Raw genomic sequence first — 21,993 nt, forward strand, 5'->3', positions numbered from 1 at the left:
ATTCCATTCCATTACTTTCCATTCCATTCCATTCCAATCCATTCCATTCTACTCGGGTTGACTCCATTCCATTCCATTCCATTCCATTCCATTCCATTCCATTCCATTATATTCCATTCCATTCCATTCGATTCCGTTCGATTCCATTCCATTCCATTCGATTCCATTCGATTCCATTCGATTCCATTTGATTCCATTCCATTCCATTCCATTCCATTCCATTCCATTCCATTCCAATCCATTTCATTCTACACGGGTTGATTCCATTCCATTCCATTCCATTCCATTCCATTCCATTCCATTCCATTCCATTCCATTCCATTCCTTTTGATTCCATTCCATTCCATTAAATTCCATTCCATTCCATTCCATTCCATTCCATTCCATTCCATTCCATTCCTTTTGATTCCATTCCATTCCATTAAATTCCATTCCATTCCATTCCATTCCATTCCATTCCTTTCCATTCCGCTCTACTCGGGTTGATTCCACTCCATTCCATTCCATTCCATTCCATTCCATTCCATTCCATTCCATTCCATTCTATTCCATTCCATTCCATTCCATTCCATTCCATTCCATTCCATTCCGTTCTAGTCGGGTTGATTCCATTCTATTCCATTCCATTCCATTCCATTCCATTCCATTCCATTCCATTCCATTCCATTCCATTCTATTCCATTCCACTCTACTCCATTGAATTCCATTCCATTCCATTCAATTCCATTCCATTCCATTCCTTTCCATTCCATTTAGTTCTACTCGGGTTGATTCCATTCCATTCCATTCCATTCCATTACTTTCCATTCCATTCCATTCCAATCCATTCCATTCTACTCGGGTTGACTCCATTCCATTCCATTCCATTCCATTATATTGCATTCTATTCCATTCGATTCCGTTTGATTCCATTCCATTCCATTCCATTCCATTCCATTTCATTCCATTCCATTCCATTCCATTCCATTCCATTCGATTCCATTCCATTCCATTCGATTCCATTCCATTCCATTCCATTCCATTCCATTCCATTCCATTCCAATCCATTCCATTCTACTCGGGTTGATTCCATTCCATTCCATTCCATTGCATTCCATTCCATTCCATTCCATTCCATTCCATTCCATTCCATTCCATTCCTTTCTATTCCATTCCATTCCATTCCATTCCATTCCATTCCATTCCATTCCATTCCATTCCATTCCATTCCATTCCATTCTAATCGGTTTGATTCCACTCCATTCCATTCCATTCCATTCCATTCCATTCCATTCCATTCCAATTCTTTCCTTTCCATTCCAACCCATTCCGTTCTACTCGGGTTGATTCCATTCCATTCCATTCCATTCCATTCCATTCCATTCCATTCCATTCCATTCCATTCCATTCGATTCCATTCGATTCCATTCCATTCCATTCCATTCCATTTCATTCCAAACCATTCCATTCTACCCGGGTTCATCATTCCATTCCATTCCATTCCATTCCATTCCACTCGGGTTCTTTCCATTCCATTCCATTCCATTCCATTCCATTCTATTCCATTCCATTCCGTTCTACTCAGGTTGATTTCCATTCCATTCCATTCCATTCCATTCCATTCCATTCCATTCCATTCCGTTCCATTCCGTTCCACTCGGGTTGATTCCATTCTATTCCATTCCATTCCATTCGATTCCATTCGATATCATTCGATTCCATTCCATCCCATTCCATTCCATTCCATTCCATTCCGTTCTACTCGGGTTGATTCCATTCCATTCCATTTCATTGCATTCCATTCCATTCCATTTCTTTCGATTCCATTCGATTCCATTCCATTCCATTCCATTCCAATCCATTCCATTCTACTCAGGTTGATTCCATTCCATTCCATTCCATTCCATTCCATTCCATTCCATTTCATTCCATTCGATTCCACTCGATTCCATTCCATTCCTTTCCATTCCATTCCAATCCATTCCATTCTACTCGGGTGGATTCCATTCCATTCCATTCCATTCCATTCCATTCCATTCCATTCCATTCCATTCCATTCCATTCCATTCCGTTCTAATCGGGTTGATTCCATTCCATTCCATTCCATTCCATTCCATTCCATTCCATTCCATTCCATTCCATTCCATTCCATTCTATTCCATTCCATTCTACTCCTTTGAATTCCATTCCATTCCATTCCATTCCATTCCATTCCATTCCTTTCCATTCCATTTAGTTCTACTCGGGTTGATTCCATTCCTTTCCATTCCATTCCATTCCATTCCATTGCATTCCATTCCATTCCATTCCATTCCATTCCGTTCTACTCTGATTGACTCCATTCCATTCCATTCCATTCCATTCCATTCCATTCGATTCCATTCGATTCCATTCCATTCCATTCCATTCCATTCCATTCCATTCCTTTCCATTTACTCCATTGCGTTCTACTCGGGTTGATTCCATTGAGTTTGGTTCCGTTCCGTTCCGTCCCGTCCCGTCCCGTGCCGTTTTACTCGGGTTGATTCCTTTCCATTCCGTTCCGCTCGTTTCCGTTATGTTCCATTCTGTTCCACGCGGGTTGGTTCAATTCCATTCTATTCTATTCTATTCCTTTTCTTTCCATTCCATTCCATTCCATTCCATTCTACTAGGGTTGATTCCATGCCATTCCGTTCCGTTCCATTCCGTCTCATCCCGACCCATCCCATCCCGTCCCGTCCCGTCCCATCCCGTTCCGTTCCACATGGGTTGAATCAATTCCTTTCGGTTACATTGAATTCCATTCCATTCCATTCTACTCGGATTGATTCCATTCCATTCCATTCCATTCCATTCCATTCGATTCCATTCCATTCCATTCCTTTCCATTCCAATCCATTCCATTCTACTCGGGTTGATTCCATTCTATTCCATTCCATTCCATTCCATTCCATTCCATTCCATTCCATTCCATTCCATTCCATTCCATTCCATTCCATTCCATTCTGTTCTACTCGGGTTGATTCCATTCTATTCCATTCCATTCCGTTCGATTCCATTTGATTCCATTCCATTCCATTCCATTCCATTCCATTCCCTTCCATTCCATTCTATTCCATTGAATTCCATTCCATTGCATTCCATTCCATTCCATTCCGTTCTACTCTGATTGATTCCATTCCATTCCATTCCATTCCATTCCATTCGTCTCCATTCAATTCCATTCGATTCCATTCCATTCTATTCCATTGAATTCCATTCCATTCCATTCCATTCCATCCAATTCCATTCCTTTCCATTCCAATCCATTCCATTCTACTCGGGTTGATTCCATTCCATTCCATTCCATTCCATTCCATTCCATTCGATTCCATTCCATTCCATTCCATTCCATTCCATTCCGTTCTATTCGGGTTGATTCCATTCTATTCCATTCCATTCCGTTCGATTCCATTCGATTCCATTCGATTCCATTCCATTCCATTCCATTCCCTTCCATTCCATTCTATTCCATTGAATTCCATTCCATTCCATTGCATTCCATTCCATTCCATTCCATTCCATTCCATTCCGTTCTACTCTGATTGACTCCATTCCATTCCATTCCATTCTATTCCATTCCATTCCATTCCATTCCATTCCATTCCATTCGATTCCATTCCATTCCATTCCATTCCATTCCATTCCATTCCATTCCATTCCATTCCATTCCTTTCCATTCCAACCCATTCCTTTCTACTCGGGTTGATTCCATTCCATTCCATTCCATTCCATTCCATTCCACTCGGGCTCATTCCATTCCATTCCATTCCATTCCATTCCATTCCATTCCATTCCATTCCATTCCATTCCATTCCATTCCGTTCTAATCGGGTTGATTTCCATTCCATTCCATTCCATTCCACTCCACTCCATTCCATTCCATTCCATTCCATTCCATTCCATTCCATTCCATTCCATTCCATTCCATTCCATTCTTTCCATTTATTCCATTCCGTTCTACTCGGGTTGATTCCATTGAGTTTGGTTACGTTCCGTTCCGTCCCATCCCGTCCCGTCCCGTCCCGTTCCGTTTTACTCGGGTTGATTCCTTTGCATTCCGTTCCGCTCGTTTCCATTCCGTTCCATTCCATTGCACGCGGGTTGGTTCAATTCCATTCTATTCTATTCTATTCCTTTCCATTCCATTCCATTCTACTCGGGTTGATTCCATGCCGTTCCATTCCGTTCCATTCCGTCCCATCCGGACCCGTCCCATCCCGTCCCGTCCCGTCCCATCCCGTTCCGTTCCACATGGGTTGATTCAATTCCTTTCGGTTACATTGAATTCCATTCCATTCCATTCCATTCCATTCCATTCCATTCCATTCCATTCCATTCCATTCCTTTCCATTCCAATCCATTCCATTCTACTCGGGTTGATTCCATTCCATTCCAATTCATTCCATTCCATTCCATTCCATTCCATTCCATTCCATTCCATTCCATTCAGTTTCATTCCATTCCATTCCATTCCAATCCATTCCTTTCCATTCCATTCCATTCCATTCCATTCCATTCTATTCCATCACATTCTACTACATTGAATTCCATTCCATTCCATTCAATTCCATTCCATTCCATTCCTTTCCATTCCATTTAATTCTACTCGGGTTCATTCCATTCCATTCCATTCCATTCCATTCCATTCCATTCCATTGCATTCCATTCCATTCCATTCCATTACTTTCCATTCCATTCCATTCCATTCCATTCCATTCTACTCGGGTTGACTCCATTCCATTCCATTCCATTCCATTCTATTCCATTCCATTTTACTCCATTGAATTCCATTCCATTCCATTCTATTCCATTCCATTCCATTCCTTTCCATTCCATTTAGTTCTACTCTGGTTGATTCCATTCCATTCCATTCCATTCCATTCCATTCCATTCCATTCCATTCCATTCCATTCCATTACTTTCCATTCCATTCCATTCCAATCCATTCCATTCTACTCGGGTTGACTCCATTCCATTCCATTCCATTCCATTCCATTCCATTCCATTCCATTATATTCCATTCCATTCCATTCGATTCCGTTCGATTCCATTCCATTCCATTCGATTCCATTCGATTCCATTCGATTCCATTTGATTCCATTCCATTCCATTCCATTCCATTCCATTCCATTCCATTCCAATCCATTTCATTCTACACGGGTTGATTCCATTCCATTCCATTCCATTCCATTCCATTCCATTCCATTCCATTCCATTCCATTCCTTTTGATTCCATTCCATTCCATTAAATTCCATTCCATTCCATTCCATTCCATTCCATTCCATTCCATTCCATTCCATTCCTTTTGATTCCATTCCATTCCATTAAATTCCATTCCATTCCATTCCATTCCATTCCATTCCATTCCATTCCTTTCCATTCCGCTCTACTCGGGTTGATTCCACTCCATTCCATTCCATTCCATTCCATTCCATTCCATTCCATTCCATTCCATTCTATTCCATTCCATTCCATTCCATTCCATTCCATTCCATTCCATTCCGTTCTAGTCGGGTTGATTCCATTCTATTCCATTCCATTCCATTCCATTCCATTCCATTCCATTCCATTCCATTCCATTCCATTCTATTCCATTCCACTCTACTCCATTGAATTCCATTCCATTCCATTCAATTCCATTCCATTCCATTCCTTTCCATTCCATTTAGTTCTACTCGGGTTGATTCCATTCCATTCCATTCCATTCCATTACTTTCCATTCCATTCCATTCCAATCCATTCCATTCTACTCGGGTTGACTCCATTCCATTCCATTCCATTCCATTATATTGCATTCTATTCCATTCGATTCCGTTTGATTCCATTCCATTCCATTCCATTCCATTCCATTTCATTCCATTCCATTCCATTCCATTCCATTCCATTCCATTCCATTCCATTCCATTCGATTCCATTCCATTCCATTCCATTCCATTCCATTCCATTCCATTCCAATCCATTCCATTCTACTCGGGTTGATTCCATTCCATTCCATTCCATTCCATTCCATTCCATTCCATTCCATTCCATTCCTTTCTATTCCATTCCATTCCATTCCATTCCATTCCATTCCATTCCATTCCATTCCATTCCATTCCATTCTAATCGGTTTGATTCCACTCCATTCCATTCCATTCCATTCCATTCCATTCCATTCCATTCCAATTCTTTCCTTTCCATTCCAACCCATTCCGTTCTACTCGGGTTGATTCCATTCCATTCCATTCCATTCCATTCCATTCCATTCCATTCCATTCCATTCCATTCGATTCCATTCGATTGCATTCCATTCCATTCCATTCCATTTCATTCCAAACCATTCCATTCTACCCGGGTTCATCATTCCATTCCATTCCATTCCATTCCATTCCACTCGGGTTCTTTCCATTCCATTCCATTCCATTCCATTCCATTCCATTCCATTCCATTCCGTTCTACTCAGGTTGATTTCCATTCCATTCCATTCCATTCCATTCCATTCCATTCCATTCCATTCCGTTCCATTCCGTTCCACTCGGGTTGATTCCATTCTATTCCATTCCATTCCATTCGATTCCATTCGATATCATTCGATTCCATTCCATCCCATTCCATTCCATTCCATTCCATTCCGTTCTACTCGGGTTGATTCCATTCCTTTCCATTTCATTGCATTCCATTCCATTCCATTTCTTTCGATTCCATTCGATTCCATTCCATTCCATTCCATTCCAATCCATTCCATTCTACTCAGGTTGATTCCATTCCATTCCATTCCATTCCATTCCATTCCATTCCATTTCATTCCATTCGATTCCACTCGATTCCATTCCATTCCTTTCCATTCCATTCCAATCCATTCCATTCTACTCGGGTGGATTCCATTCCATTCCATTCCATTCCATTCCATTCCATTCCATTCCATTCCATTCCATTCCATTCCGTTCTAGTCGGGTTGATTCCATTCCATTCCATTCCATTCCATTCCATTCCATTCCATTCCATTCCATTCCATTCCATTCCATTCCATTCCATTCTATTCCATTCCATTCTACTCCTTTGAATTCCATTCCATTCCATTCCATTCCATTCCATTCCATTCCATTCCTTTCCATTCCATTTAGTTCTACTCGGGTTGATTCCATTCCTTTCCATTCCATTCCATTCCATTCCATTGCATTCCATTCCATTCCATTCCATTCCATTCCATTCCATTCCAATCCATTCCATTCTACTCGGGTTCACTCCATTCCATTCCATTCCATTCCAATCCATTATATTCCATTCTATTCCATTCGATTCCATTCGATTCCATTCCATTCCATTCCATTCCATTCCATTCCATTCCTTTCCGTTTACTCCATTGCGTTCTACTCGGGTTGATTCCATTGAGTTTGGTTCCGTTCCGTTCCGTCCCGTCCCGTCCCGTGCCGTTTTACTCGGGTTGATTCCTTTCCATTCCGTTCCGCTCGTTTCCGTTATGTTCCATTCTGTTCCACGCGGGTTGGTTCAATTCCATTCTATTCTATTCTATTCCTTTTCTTTCCATTCCATTCCATTCCATTCCATTCTACTAGGGTTGATTCCATGCCATTCCGTTCCGTTCCATTCCGTCTGATCCCGACCCATCCCATCCCGTCCCGTCCCGTCCCATCCCGTTCCGTTCCACATGGGTTGAATCAATTCCTTTCGGTTACATTGAATTCCATTCCATTCCATTCTACTCGGATTGATTCCATTCCATTCCATTCCATTCCATTCCATTCGATTCCATTCCATTCCATTCCTTTCCATTCCAATCCATTCCATTCTACTCGGGTTGATTCCATTCTATTCCATTCCATTCCATTCCATTCCATTCCATTCCATTCCATTCCATTCCATTCCATTCCATTCCATTCTGTTCTACTCGGGTTGATTCCATTCTATTCCATTCCATTCCGTTCGATTCCATTTGATTCCATTCCATTCCATTCCATTCCATTCCATTCCCTTCCATTCCATTCTATTCCATTGAATTCCATTCCATTGCATTCCATTCCATTCCATTCCGTTCTACTCTGATTGATTCCATTCCATTCCATTCCATTCCATTCCATTCGTCTCCATTCAATTCCATTCGATTCCATTCCATTCTATTCCATTGAATTCCATTCCATTCCATTCCATTCCATCCAATTCCATTCCTTTCCATTCCAATCCATTCCATTCTACTCGGGTTGATTCCATTCCATTCCATTCCATTCCATTCCATTCGATTCCATTCCATTCCATTCCATTCCATTCCATTCCGTTCTATTCGGGTTGATTCCATTCTATTCCATTCCATTCCGTTCGATTCCATTCGATTCCATTCGATTCCATTCCATTCCATTCCATTCCCTTCCATTCCATTCTATTCCGTTGAATTCCATTCCATTCCATTGCATTCCATTCCATTCCATTCCATTCCATTCCATTCCATTCCGTTCTACTCTGATTGACTCCATTCCATTCCATTCCATTCTATTCCATTCCATTCCATTCCATTCCATTCCATTCCATTCCATTCGATTCCATTCCATTCCATTCCATTCCATTCCATTCCATTCCATTCCATTCCATTCCATTCCATTCCTTTCCATTCCAACCCATTCCTTTCTACTCGGGTTGATTCCATTCCATTCCATTCCATTCCATTCCATTCCACTCGGGCTCATTCCATTCCATTCCATTCCATTCCATTCCATTCCATTCCAATCCATTCCATTCTACTCGGGTTGATTCCATTCCATTCCATTCCATTCCATTCCATTCCATTCCATTCCATTCCATTCCATTCCTTTCCATTCCAACCCATTCCGTTCTACTCGGGTTGATTCCATTCCATTCCATTCCATTCCATTCCATTCCAATCCATTCCATTCTACTCGGGTTGATTCCATTCCATTCCATTCCATTCCAATCCATTCCATTCCATTCCATTCCATTCCATTCCATTCCATTCCATTCCATTCTATTCCATTCCGTTCTACTCGGCTTGAATCCATTGAGTTCCGTTCCGTTCCGTTCCGTCCCTACACGTCCCGTCCCGTCCCGTCCCGTCCCGTCCCGTCCCGTCCCGTGCCGTTGTACTCGGGTTGATTCCATTCCACTCCGTTCCGTTCCTTTCCGTTCCCTTCCATTCAGTTCCACGCGGGTTGATTCAATTCCATTCTATTCTATTCCATTCCATTCCATTCCATTCCATTCCATTCCATTCCATTCCATTCCATTCCATTCCATTCCATTCCATTCCATTCCATTTTACTCGGGTTGATTCCATGCCGTTCCGTTCCGTTCCATTCTGTCCCATCCCGACGCGTCCCGTCCCGTCCCGTCCCATTCCATTCCATTCTGATCGGGTTGATTCCGTTCCATTCCGTTCCGTTCCTTTCCGTTCCATTCCATTCCGTTACACGCGGGTTGATTCAATTCCATTCTATTACATTGAATTCCATTCCATTCCATTCCATTCCATTCTACTCGGATTGATTGCATTCCATTCCATTCCATTCCAGTCCATTCCAATCCATTCCATTCTACTCGGGTTGATTCCATTCCATTCCATTCCATTCCATTCCATTCCATTCCATTCCATTCCATTGCGTTCCATTCGATTCGATTCCATTCCATTCCATTCCAATCCATTCCATTCTACTTGGGTTCATTCCATTCCATTCCATTCCATTCCATTCCATTCCATTCGATTCCATTCCATTCCATTCCATTCCATTCTTTTCTACTCGGGTTGATTCCACTCCATTCCATTCCATTCCATTCCATTCTATTCCATTCCATTCCATTCGATTCCATTCTATTCCATTCGATTCCATTCCATTCCATTTCATTTTATTCCAATCCATTCCATTCCATTCTATTCCATTGAATTCCATTCCATTCCATTCCATTCCATCCAATTCCATTTCTTTCCATTCCAATCCATTCCATTCTACTCAGGTTGATTCCATTCCATTCCATTCCATTCCATTCCATTCGATTCCATTCCATTCCATTCCATTCCATTCCATTCCGTTCTACCCGGTTTGATTCCATTCTATTCCATTCCATTCCGTTCGATTCCATTCGATTCCATTCGATTCCATTCCATTCCATTCCATTCCCTTCCATTCCATTCTATTCCATTGAATTCCATTCCATTCCATTGCATTCCATTCCATTCCATTCCATTCCATTCCGTTCTACTCTGATTGACTCCATTCCATTCCATTCCATTCCATTCCATTCCATTCCATTCCATTCCATTCCATTCCATTCCATTCCATTCCATTCCAATACATTCCATTCTACTCTGGTTGATTCCATTCCATTCCATTCCATTCCATTCCATTCCATTCGTCTCCATTCGATTCCATTCGATTCCATTCCATTCTATTCCATTGAATTCCATTCCATTCCATTCCATTCCATTCCATTCTATTCCATTCCATTCCATTCCATTCCGTTCTACTCGGGTTGATTCCATTAAATTCCATTCCATTCCATTCCATTCCATTCCACTCCATTCCATTCGATTCCGTTCGATTCCATTCCATTCCATTCCATTCCATTTCATTCCAAACCATTCCATTCTACTCGGGTTCATCATTCCATTCCATTCCATTCCATTCCATTCCACTCGGGTTCTTTCCATTCCATTCCATTCCATTCCATTCCATTCCATTCCATTCCATTCCGTTCTACTCAGGTTGATTTCCATTCCATTCCATTCCATTCCATTCCATTCCATTCCATTCCATTCCATTCCATTCCATTCCACTCCATTCCATTCCGTTCTATTCGGGTTGATTCCATTGCATTCCATTCCATTCCATTCCATTCCATTCCATTCCATTCCATTCCATTCCATTCCATTCTATTCCATTCCGTTCTACTCGGCTTGAATCCATTGAGTTCCGTTCCGTTCCGTTCCGTCCCGACACGTCCCGTCCCGTCCCGTCCCGTCCCGTCCCATCCCGTCCCGTCCCGTCCCGTGCCGTTGTACTCGGGTTGATTCCATTCCACTACGTTCCGTTCATTTCCGTTCCGTTCCATTCAGTTCCACGCGGGTTGATTCAATTCCATTCTATTCCATTCCATTCCATTCCATTCCATTCCATTCCATTCCATTCCATTCTACTCGGGTTGATTCCATGCCGTTCCGTTCCGTTCCATTGCGTCCCATCCCGACGCGTCCCGTCCCGTCCCGTCCCGTCAAATTACGTTCCGTTCTGATCGGGTTGATTCCGTTCCATTCCGTTCCGTTCCTTTCCGTTCCGTTCCATTCCGTTACACGCGGGTTGATTCAATTCCATTCTATTACATTGAATTCCATTCCATTCCATTCCATTCCATTCTACTCGGATTGATTGCATTCCATTCCATTCCATTCCAGTCCATTCCAATCCATTCCATTCTACTCGGGTTGATTCCATTCCATTCCATTCCATTCCATTCCATTCCATTCCATTCCATTCCATTCCATTCCATTCCATTCCATTCCACTCGGGCTCATTCCATTCCATTCCATTCCATTCCATTCCATTCCATTCCATTCCATTCCATTCCGTTCTACTCGGGTTGATTTCCATTCCATTCCATTCCACTCCATTCCATTCCATTCCATTCCATTCCATTACATTCCATTCCATTCCATTCCATTCCTTTCCATTTATTCCATTCCGTTCTACTCGGGTTGATTCCATTGAGTTTGGTTACGTTCCGTTCCGTCCCATCCCGTCCCGTCCCGTCCCGTTCCGTTTTACTCGGGTTGATTCCTTTGCATTCCGTTCCGCTCGTTTCCATTCCGTTCCATTCCGTTCCACGCGGGTTGGTTCAATTCCATTCTATTCTATTCTATTCCTTTCCATTCCATTCCATTCTACTCGGGTTGATTCCATGCCGTTCCATTCCGTTCCATTCCGTCCCATCCCGACCCGTCCCAACCCGTCCCGTCCCGTCCCATCCCGTTCCGTTCCACATGGGTTGATTCAATTCCTTTCGGTTACATTGAATTCCATTCCATTCCATTCTACTCGGATTGATTCCATTCCATTCCATTCCATTCCATTCCATTCCATTCCATTCCATTCCATTCCATTCCTTTCCATTCCAATCCATTCCATTCTACTCGGGTTGATTCCATTCCATTCCAATCGATTCCATTCCATTCCATTCCATTCCATTCCATTCAGTTTCATTCCATTCCATTCCATTCCATTCCATTCCATTCCTTTCCATTCCATTCCATTCCATTCCATTCCATTCTATTCCATTACATTCTATTACATTGAATTCCATTCCATTCCATTCCATTCCATTCCATTCCATTCCTTTCCATTCCATTTAGTTCTACTCGGGTTGATTCCATTCCATTCCATTCCATTCCATTCCATTCCATTCCATTCCATTGCATTCCATTCCATTCCATTCCATTACTTTCCATTCCATTCCATTCCAATCCATTCCATTCTACTCGGGTTGACTCCATTCCATTCCATTCCATTCCATTCCATTCCATTCCATTCCATTATATTCCATTCTATTCCATTCGATTCCGTTCGATTCCTTTCCATTCCATTCCATTCCATTCCATTCCATTCCATTCCATTCCATTCGATTCCATTCCATTCCATTCCATTCCATTCCATTCCATTCCATTCCATTCCAATCCATTCCATTCTACTCGGGTTGATTCCATTCCATTCCATTCCATTCCATTCCATTCCATTCCATTCCATTCCATTCCATTCCATTCCATTCCATTCCATTCCATTCCATTCCATTCCTTTCCATTCCATTCCATTCCATTCCATTCCATTCCATTCCATTCCATTCCATTCCATTCCGTTCTACTCGGGTTGATTCCACTCCATTCCATTCCATTCCATTCCATTCCATTCCATTCCATTCCATTCCATTCCATTCCATTCCATTCCATTCCATTCCATTCCATTCCTTTCCAATCCAACGCATTCCGTTCTACTCGGGTTGATTCCATTCCATTCCATTCCATTCCATTCCATTCCAATCCATTCCATTCTACTCGGGTTGATTCCATTCCATTCCATTCCATTCCAATCCATTCCATTCCATTCCATTCCATTCCATTCCATTCCATTCCATTCCATTCCATTCCTTTCTATTCCATTCCATTCCATTCCATTCCATTCCATTCCATTCCATTCCATTCCATTCCATTCCGTTCTACTCGGGTTGATTCCACTCCATTCCATTCCATTCCATTCCATTCCATTCCATTCCATTCCATTCCTTTCCATTCCAACCCATTCCTTTCTACTCGGGTTGATTCCATTCCATTCCATTCCATTCCATTCCATTCCATTCCATTCCATTCCATTCCATTCCATTCCATTCCATTTCATTCCAAACCGTTCCATTCTACTCGGATTCATCATTCCATTCCATTCCATTCCATTCCATTCCACTCGGGTTCATTCCATTCCATTCCATTCCATTCCATTCCATTCCATTCCATTCCATTCCGTGCTACTCAGGTTGATTTCCATTCCATTCCATTCCATTCCATTCCATTCCATTCCATTCCATTCCATTCCATTCCATTCCATTCCATTCCATTCCATTGCATTCCATTCGATTCCATTCGATTCCATTCCATTCGATTCTATTCGATATCATTCGATTCCATTCCATCCCATTCCATTCCATTCCGTTCTACTGGGGTTGATTCCATTCCATTCCGTTTCATTCCATTCCATTCCATTCCATTCCATTCCATTCCGTTCTAATCGGTTTGATTCCACTCCATTCAGTTCCATTCCATTCCATTCCATTCCATTCCATTCCATTCCATTCCATTCCTTTCCATTCCAACCCATTCCGTTCTACTCGGGTTGATTCCATTCCATTCCATTCCATTCCATTCCATTCCATTCCTTTCCATTCCATTCCATTCGATTCCATTCCATTCCATTCCATTCCATTCCATTTCATTCCAAACCATTCCATTCTACTCGGGTTCATCATTCCATTCCATTCCATTCCATTCCATTCCACTCGGGTTCTTTCCATTCCATTCCATTCCATTCCATTCCATTCCATTCCATTCCATTCTACACAGGTTGATTTCCATTCCATTCCATTCCATTCCATTCCATTCCATTCCATTCCATTCCATTCCATTCCATTCCATTCCACTCCATTCCATTCCGTTCTATTCGGGTTGATTCTATTCCATTCCATTCCATTCCATTCCATTCCATTCCATTCCATTCTATTCCATTCCGTTCTACTCGGCTTGAATCCATTGAGTTCCGTTCCGTTCCGTTCCGTCCCGACACGTCCCGTCCCGTCCGGTCCCGTCCCGTCCCATCCCGTCCCGTCCCGTCCCGTGCCGTTGTACTCGGGTTGATTCCATTCCACTCCGTTCCGTTCATTTCCGTTCCGTTCCATTCAGTTCCACGCGGGTTGATTCAATTCCATTCTATTCTATTCCATTCCATTCCATTCCATTCCATTCCGTTCCATTCCATTCCACTCCATTCCATTCGATTCCATTCGATTCCATTCCATTCCATTCCATTCCATTCCATTCCAATCCGTTCCATTCTACTCGGGTTGATTCCATTCCATTCCATTCCATTCCATTCCATTCCATTCCATTCCATTCCATTCCATTGCATTCCATTCGATTCCATTCGATTCCATTCCATTCGATTCCATTAGATATCATTCGATTCCATTCCATCCCATTCCATTCCATTCCATTCCATTCCGTTCTACTCGGGTTGATTCCATTCCATTCCGTTTCATTCCATTCCATTCCATTCCATTCCATTCCATTCCATTCCATTCCGTTCTAATCGGTTTGATTCCACTCCATTCAATTCCATTCCATACCATTCCATTCCATTCCATTCCATTCCATTCCTTTCCATTCCAACCCATTCCGTTCTACTCGGGTTGATTCCATTCCATTCCATTCCATTCCATTCCATTCCATTCCTTTCCATTCCATTCCATTCGATTCCATTCCATTCCATTCCATTCCATTTCATTCCAAACCATTCCATTCTACTCGGGTTCATCATTCCATTCCATTCCATTCCATTCCATTCCACTCGGGTTCTTTCCATTCCATTCCATTCCATTCCATTCCATTCCATTCCATTCCATTCCATTCCATTCTACTCAGGTTGATTTCCATTCCATTCCATTCCATTCCATTCCATTCCATTCCATTCCATTCCATTCCATTCCATTCCATTCCACTCCATTCCATTCCGTTCTATTCGGGTTGATTCTATTCCATTCCATTCCATTCCATTCCATTCCATTCCATTCCATTCCATTCCATTCCATTCCATTCCATTCCATTCTATTCCATTCCGTTCTACTCGGCTTGAATCCATTGAGTTCCGTTCCGTTCCGTTCCGTCCCGACACGTCCCGTCCCGTCCCGTCCCGTCCCGTCCCATCCCGTCCCGTCCCGTCCCGTGCCGTTGTACTCGGGTTGATTCCATTCCACTACGTTCCGTTCATTTCCGTTCCGTTCCATTCAGTTCCACGCGGGTTGATTCAATTCCATTCTATTCTATTCTATTCCTTTCCATTCCATTCCATTCTACTCGGGTTGATTTCAAGCCGTTCCATTCCGTTCCATTCCGTCCCATCCCGACCCGTCCCATCCCGTCCCGTCTCGTCCCATCCCATTCCGTTCCACATGGGTTGATTCAATTCCTTTCGGTTACATTGAATTCCATTCCATTCCATTCTACTCGGATTGATTCCATTCCATTCCATTCCATTCCATTCCATTCCATTCCATTCCATTCCATTCCATTCCATTCAGTTTCATTCCATTCCATTCCATTCCATTCCATTCCTTTCCATTCCATTCCATTCCATTCCATTCCATTCTATTCCATTACATTCTACTACATTGAATTCCATTCCATTCCATTCCATTCCATTCCATTCCATTCCATTCCTTTCCATTCCATTTAGTTCTACTCGGGTTGATTCCATTCCATTCCATTCCATTCCATTCCATTCCATTCCATTCCATTCCATTCCATTCCATTGCATTCCATTCCATTCCATTCCATTCCATTGCATTCCATTCCATTCCATTCCATTACTTTCCATTCCATTCCATTCCAATCAATTCCATTCTACTCGGGTTGACTCCATTCCATTCCATTCCATTCCATTCCATTCCATTCCATTCCATTCCATTCCATTCCATTATATTCCATTCTATTCCATTCGATTCCGTTCAATTCCATTCCATTCCATTCCATTCCATTCCATTCCATTCCATTCCATTCCATTCCATTCGATTCCATTCCATTCCATTCGATTCCATTCCATTCCATTCCATTCCATTCCATTCCATTCCATTCCATTCCATTCCATTCCATTCCATTCCATTCTACTCGGGTTGATTCCATTCCATTCCATTCCATTCCATTCCATTCCATTCCATTCCATTTCATTCCATTCCATTCCATTCCTTTCTATTCCATTCCATTCCATTCCATTCCATTCCATTCCATTCCATTCCATTCCATTCCATTCCGTTCTACTCGGGTTGATTCCACTCCATTCCATTCCATTCCATTCCATTCCATTCCATTCCATTCCATTCCATTCCTTTCCATTCCAACCCATTCCGTTCTACTCGGGTTGATTCCATTCCTTTCCATTCCATTCCATTCCATTCCATTCCATTCCATTCCATTCCATTCCATTCCATTCCACTCCATTCCATTCCATTTCATTCCAAACCGTTCCATTCTACTCGGGTTCATCATTCCATTCCATTCCATTCCACTCGGGTTCATTCCATTCCATTCCATTCCATTCCATTCCATTCCATTCCATTCCGTTCTACTCAGGTTGATTTCCATTCCATTCCATTCCTTTCCATTCCATTCCATTCCATTCCATTCCATTCCATTCCATTCCATTCTATTCCTTTCCGTTCTACTCGGCTTGAATCCATTGAGTTCCGTTCCGTTCCGTTCCGTCCCAACACGTCCCGTCCCGTCCCGTCCCGTCCCGTCCCTTCCCGTCCCGTCCCGTGCCGTTGTACTCGGGTTGATTCCGTTCCACTCCGTTCCGTTCCTTTCCGTTCCGTTCCATTCAGTTCCACGCGGGTTGATTCAATTCCATTCTATTCTATTCCATTCCATTCCATTCCATTCCATTCCATTCCATTCCATTCCATTTTACTCGGGTTAATTCCATGCCGTTCCGTTGCGTTCCATTCTGTCCCATCCCGACGCGTCCCGTCCCGTCCCGTCCCGTCCCATTCCGTTCCGTTCTGATCGGGTTGATTCCGTTCCATTCCGTTCCGTTCCTTTCCGTTCCATTCCATTCCGTTTCACGCGGGTTGATTCAATTCCATTCTATTACATTGAATTCCATTCCATTCCATTCCATTCCATTCTATTCGGATTGATTGCATTCCATTCCATTCCATTCCAGTCCATTCCAATCCATTCCATTCTACTCGGGTTGATTCCATTCCATTCCATTCCATTCCATTCCATTCCATTCCATTCCATTCCATTGCGTTCCATTCGATTCGATTCCATTCCATTCCATTCCATTCCATTCCAATCCATTCCATTCTACTTGGGTTGATTCCATTCCATTCCATTCCATTCGATTCCATTCCATTCCATTCCATTCCATTCCATTCCATTCCATTCCATTCCATTCCATTCCATTCTGTACTACTCGGGTTGATTCCACTCCATTCCATTCCATTCCATTCCATTCTATTCCATTCCATTCCATTCGATTCCATTCTATTCCATTCGATTCCATTCCATTCCATTTCATTTTATTCCATTCCATTCCATTCCATTCTATTCCATTGAATTCCATTCCATTCCATTCCATTCCATTCAATTCCATTCCATTCCATTCCTTTCCATTCCAATCTATTCCATTCTACTCGGGTTGATTCCATTCCATTCCATTCCATTCCATTCCAATCGATTCGATTCCATTCCATTCCATTCCTTTCTACTCGGGTTGATTCCATTCTATTCCATTCCATTCCGTTCGATTCCATTCGATTCCATTCGATTCCATTCCATTCCATTCCATTCCCTTCCATTCCATTCTATTCCATTGAATTCCATTCCATTCCATTGCATTCCATTCCATTCCATTCCATTCCATTCCGTTTTACTCTGATTGACTCCATTCCATTCCATTCCATTCCATTCCATTCCATTCCATTCCATTCCATTCCATTCCATTCCATTCCATTCCATGCCATTCCATTCCAATACATTCCATTCTACTCTGGTTGATTCCATTCCATTCCATTCCATTCCATTCCATTCCATTCGTCTCCATTCGATTCCATTCGATTCCATTCCATTCTATTCCATTGAATTCCATTGAATTCCATTCCATTCCATTCCATTCCATTCCATTCCATTCCATTCCATTCCTTTCCGTTCTACTCGGGTTGATTCCATTCCATTCCATTCCATTCCATTCCATTCCATTCCATTCCATTCCATTCCACTCCATTCCATTCGATTCCATTCGATACCATTCCATTCCATTCCATTCCATTCCAATCCATTCCATTCTACTCGGGTTGATTCCATTCCATTCCATTCCACTCCATTCCATTCCATTCCATTCCATTGCATTGCATTCCATTCGATTCCATTCGACTCCATTCCATTCGATTCCATTCGAGATCATTCGATTCCATTCCATCCCATTCCATTCCATTCCATTCCATTCCGTTCTACTCGGGTTGATTCCATTCCATTCCATTTCATTCCATTCCATTCCATTCCATTCCATTCCATTCCGTTCTACTCGGGTTGTTTCCACTCCATTCCATTCCATTCCATTCCATTCCATTCCATTCCATTCCAATCCATTCCATTCTACTCGGGTTGATTCCATTCCATTCCATTCCATTCCATTCCATTCCATTCCATTCCATTCCATTCCATTCCACTCGATTCCATTCCATTCTTTCCATTCCATTCCAATCCATTCCATTCTACTCCGGTGGATTAAATTCCATTCCATTCCATTCCATTCCATTCCATTCGATTCCATTCCATTCCATTCCATTCCATTCCATTCCATTCCATTCCATTCCGTTCTAGTCAGGTTGATTCCATTCTATTCCATTCCATTCCATTCCATTCCATTCCATTCCATTCCATTCCATTCCATTCCATTTCATTCCATTCTATTCCACTCCATTCTACTCCATTGAATTCCATTCCATTCCATTCTATTCCATTCCATTCCATTCCTTTCCATTCCATTTAGTTCTACTCGGGTTGATTCCATTCCATTCCATTCCATTCCATTCCATTCCATTCTATTCCATTCCATTCCATTCCATTCCATTCCATTCCATTGCATTCCATTCCATTCCATTCGATTCCATTCCATTCCATTCCATTCCATTCCATTCCATTCCATTCCATTCCATTCAATTCCATTCCATTCCATTCCATTCCGTTCCACTCGGGTTGATTCCATTCTATTCCATTCCATTCCATTCGATTCCATTCGATATCATTCGATTCCATTCCATCCCATTCCATTCCATTCCATTCCATTCCGTTCTTCTTTTGTTGATTCCATTCCATTCCATTTCATTCCATTCCATTCCATTCCACTCGATTCCATTCCATTCTTTCCATTCCATTCCAATCCATTCCATTCTACTCGGGTGGATTACATTCCATTCCATTCCATTCCATTCCATTGCATTCCATTCCATTCCATTCCATTCCATTCCATTCTATTCCACTCCATTCTACTCCATTGAATTCCATTCCATTCCATATTATTCCATTCCATTCCATTCCTTTCCATTCCATTTAGTTCTACTCGGGTTGATTCCATTCCATTCCATTCCATTCCATTCCATTCCATTCCTTTCCATTCCATTCCATTCCATTCCATTCCATTCCATTCCATTCCATTCCGTTCCACTCGGGTTGATTCCATTCTATTCCATTCCATTCCATTCGATTCCATTCGATATCATTCGATTCCATTCCATCCCATTTCATTCCATTCCATTCCTTTCCGTTCTTCTTGGGTTGAGTCCATTCCATTCCATTTCATTCCATTCCATTCCATTCCATTTCTTTCGATTCCATTCGATTCCATTCCATTCCATTCCATTCCAATCCATTGCATTCTACTCAGGTTGATTCCATTCCATTCCATTCCATTCCATTCCATTCCATTCCATTCCATTCCATTCTATTCCATTCCATTCTACTCCATTGAATTCCATTCCATTCCATTCCATTCCATTCCATTCCTTTCCAATCCATTTAATTCTACTCGGGTTGATTCCATTCCATTCCATTCCATTCCATTCCATTCCATTCCATTCCATTCCATTCCATTCCATTCCATTCCATTCCATTCCATTCCATTACTTTCCATTCCATTCCATTCCATTCCATTCTATTCTACTCGGGTTGACTCCATTCCATTCCATTCCACTCCATTCCATTCCGTTATATTCCATTCTATTCCATTCGATTCCGTTCGATTCCATTCCATTCCATTCCATTCCATTCGATTCCATTCCATTCCATTCGATTCCCTTCCATTCCATTCCATTCCATTCCATTCCATTCCATTCCATTCCATTCCATTCCGTTCTAGTCGGGTTGATTCCATTCTATTCCATTCCATTCCATTCCATTGCATTCCATTCCATTCCATTCTATTCCACTGCATTCTACTCCATTGAATTCCATTCCATTCCATATTATTCCATTCCATTCCATTCCTTTCCATTCCATTTAGTTCTACTCGGGTTGATTCCATTCCATTCCATTCCATTCCATTCCATTCCATTCCATTCCATTCCATTCCATTCCATTCCATTCCATTCCATTCCATTCCGTTCCACTCGGGTTGATTCCATTCTATTCCATTCCATTCCATTCGATTCCATTCGATATCATTCGATTCCATTCCATCCCATTCCATTCCATTCCATTCCATTCCGTTCTTCTTGGGTTGAGTCCATTCCATTCCATTTCATTCCATTCCATTCCATTCCATTTCTTTCGATTCCATTCGATTCCATTCCATTCCATTCCATTCCAATCCATTGCATTCTACTCAGGTTGATTCCATTCCATTCCATTCCATTCCATTCCATTCCATTCCATTCCATTCCATTCCATTCCATTCCACTCGATTCCATTCCATTCCTTTCCATTCCATTCCAATCCACTCCATTCTATTCGGGTGGATTCCATTCCATTCCATTCCATTCCATTCCATTCCATTCCATTCCATTCCATTCCATTCCATTCCATTCCATTCCGTTCTAGTCGGGTTGATTCCGTTCCATTCCATTGCATTCCATTCCATTCCATTCCATTCCATTCCATTCCATTCCATTCCATTCCATTCCATTCCATTCTATTCCATTCCATTCTACTCCATTGAATTCCATTCCATTCCATTCCATTCCATTCCATTCCATTCCTTTCCAATCCATTTAGTTCTACTCGGGTTGATTCCATTCCATTCCATTCCATTCCATTCCATTCCATTCCATTCCATTCCATTCCATTCCATTACTTTCCATTCCATTCCATTCCATTCCATTCTATTCTACTCGGGTTGACTCCATTCCATTCCATTCCACTCCATTCCATTCCGTTATATTCCATTCTATTCCATTCGATTCCGTTCGATTCCATTCCATTCCATACCATTCCATTCGATTCCATTCCATTCCATTCGATTCCCTTCCATTCCATTCCATTCCATTCCATTCCATTCCAATCCATTCCATTCTACTCGGGTTGATTCCATTCCATTCCATTCCATTCCAATCCATTCCATTCCATTCCATTCCATTCCATTCCATTCCATTCCATTCAATTCCATTCCATTCCATTCCATTCCTTTCTATTCCATTCCATTCCATTCCATTCCATTCCATTCCATTCCATTCCATTCCATTCC

The sequence above is a fragment of the Gorilla gorilla genome, chromosome 17 (assembly GCF_029281585.2).
Source record: "Gorilla gorilla gorilla isolate KB3781 chromosome 17, NHGRI_mGorGor1-v2.1_pri, whole genome shotgun sequence".
Lineage (NCBI taxonomy): Eukaryota > Metazoa > Chordata > Mammalia > Primates > Hominidae > Gorilla > Gorilla gorilla.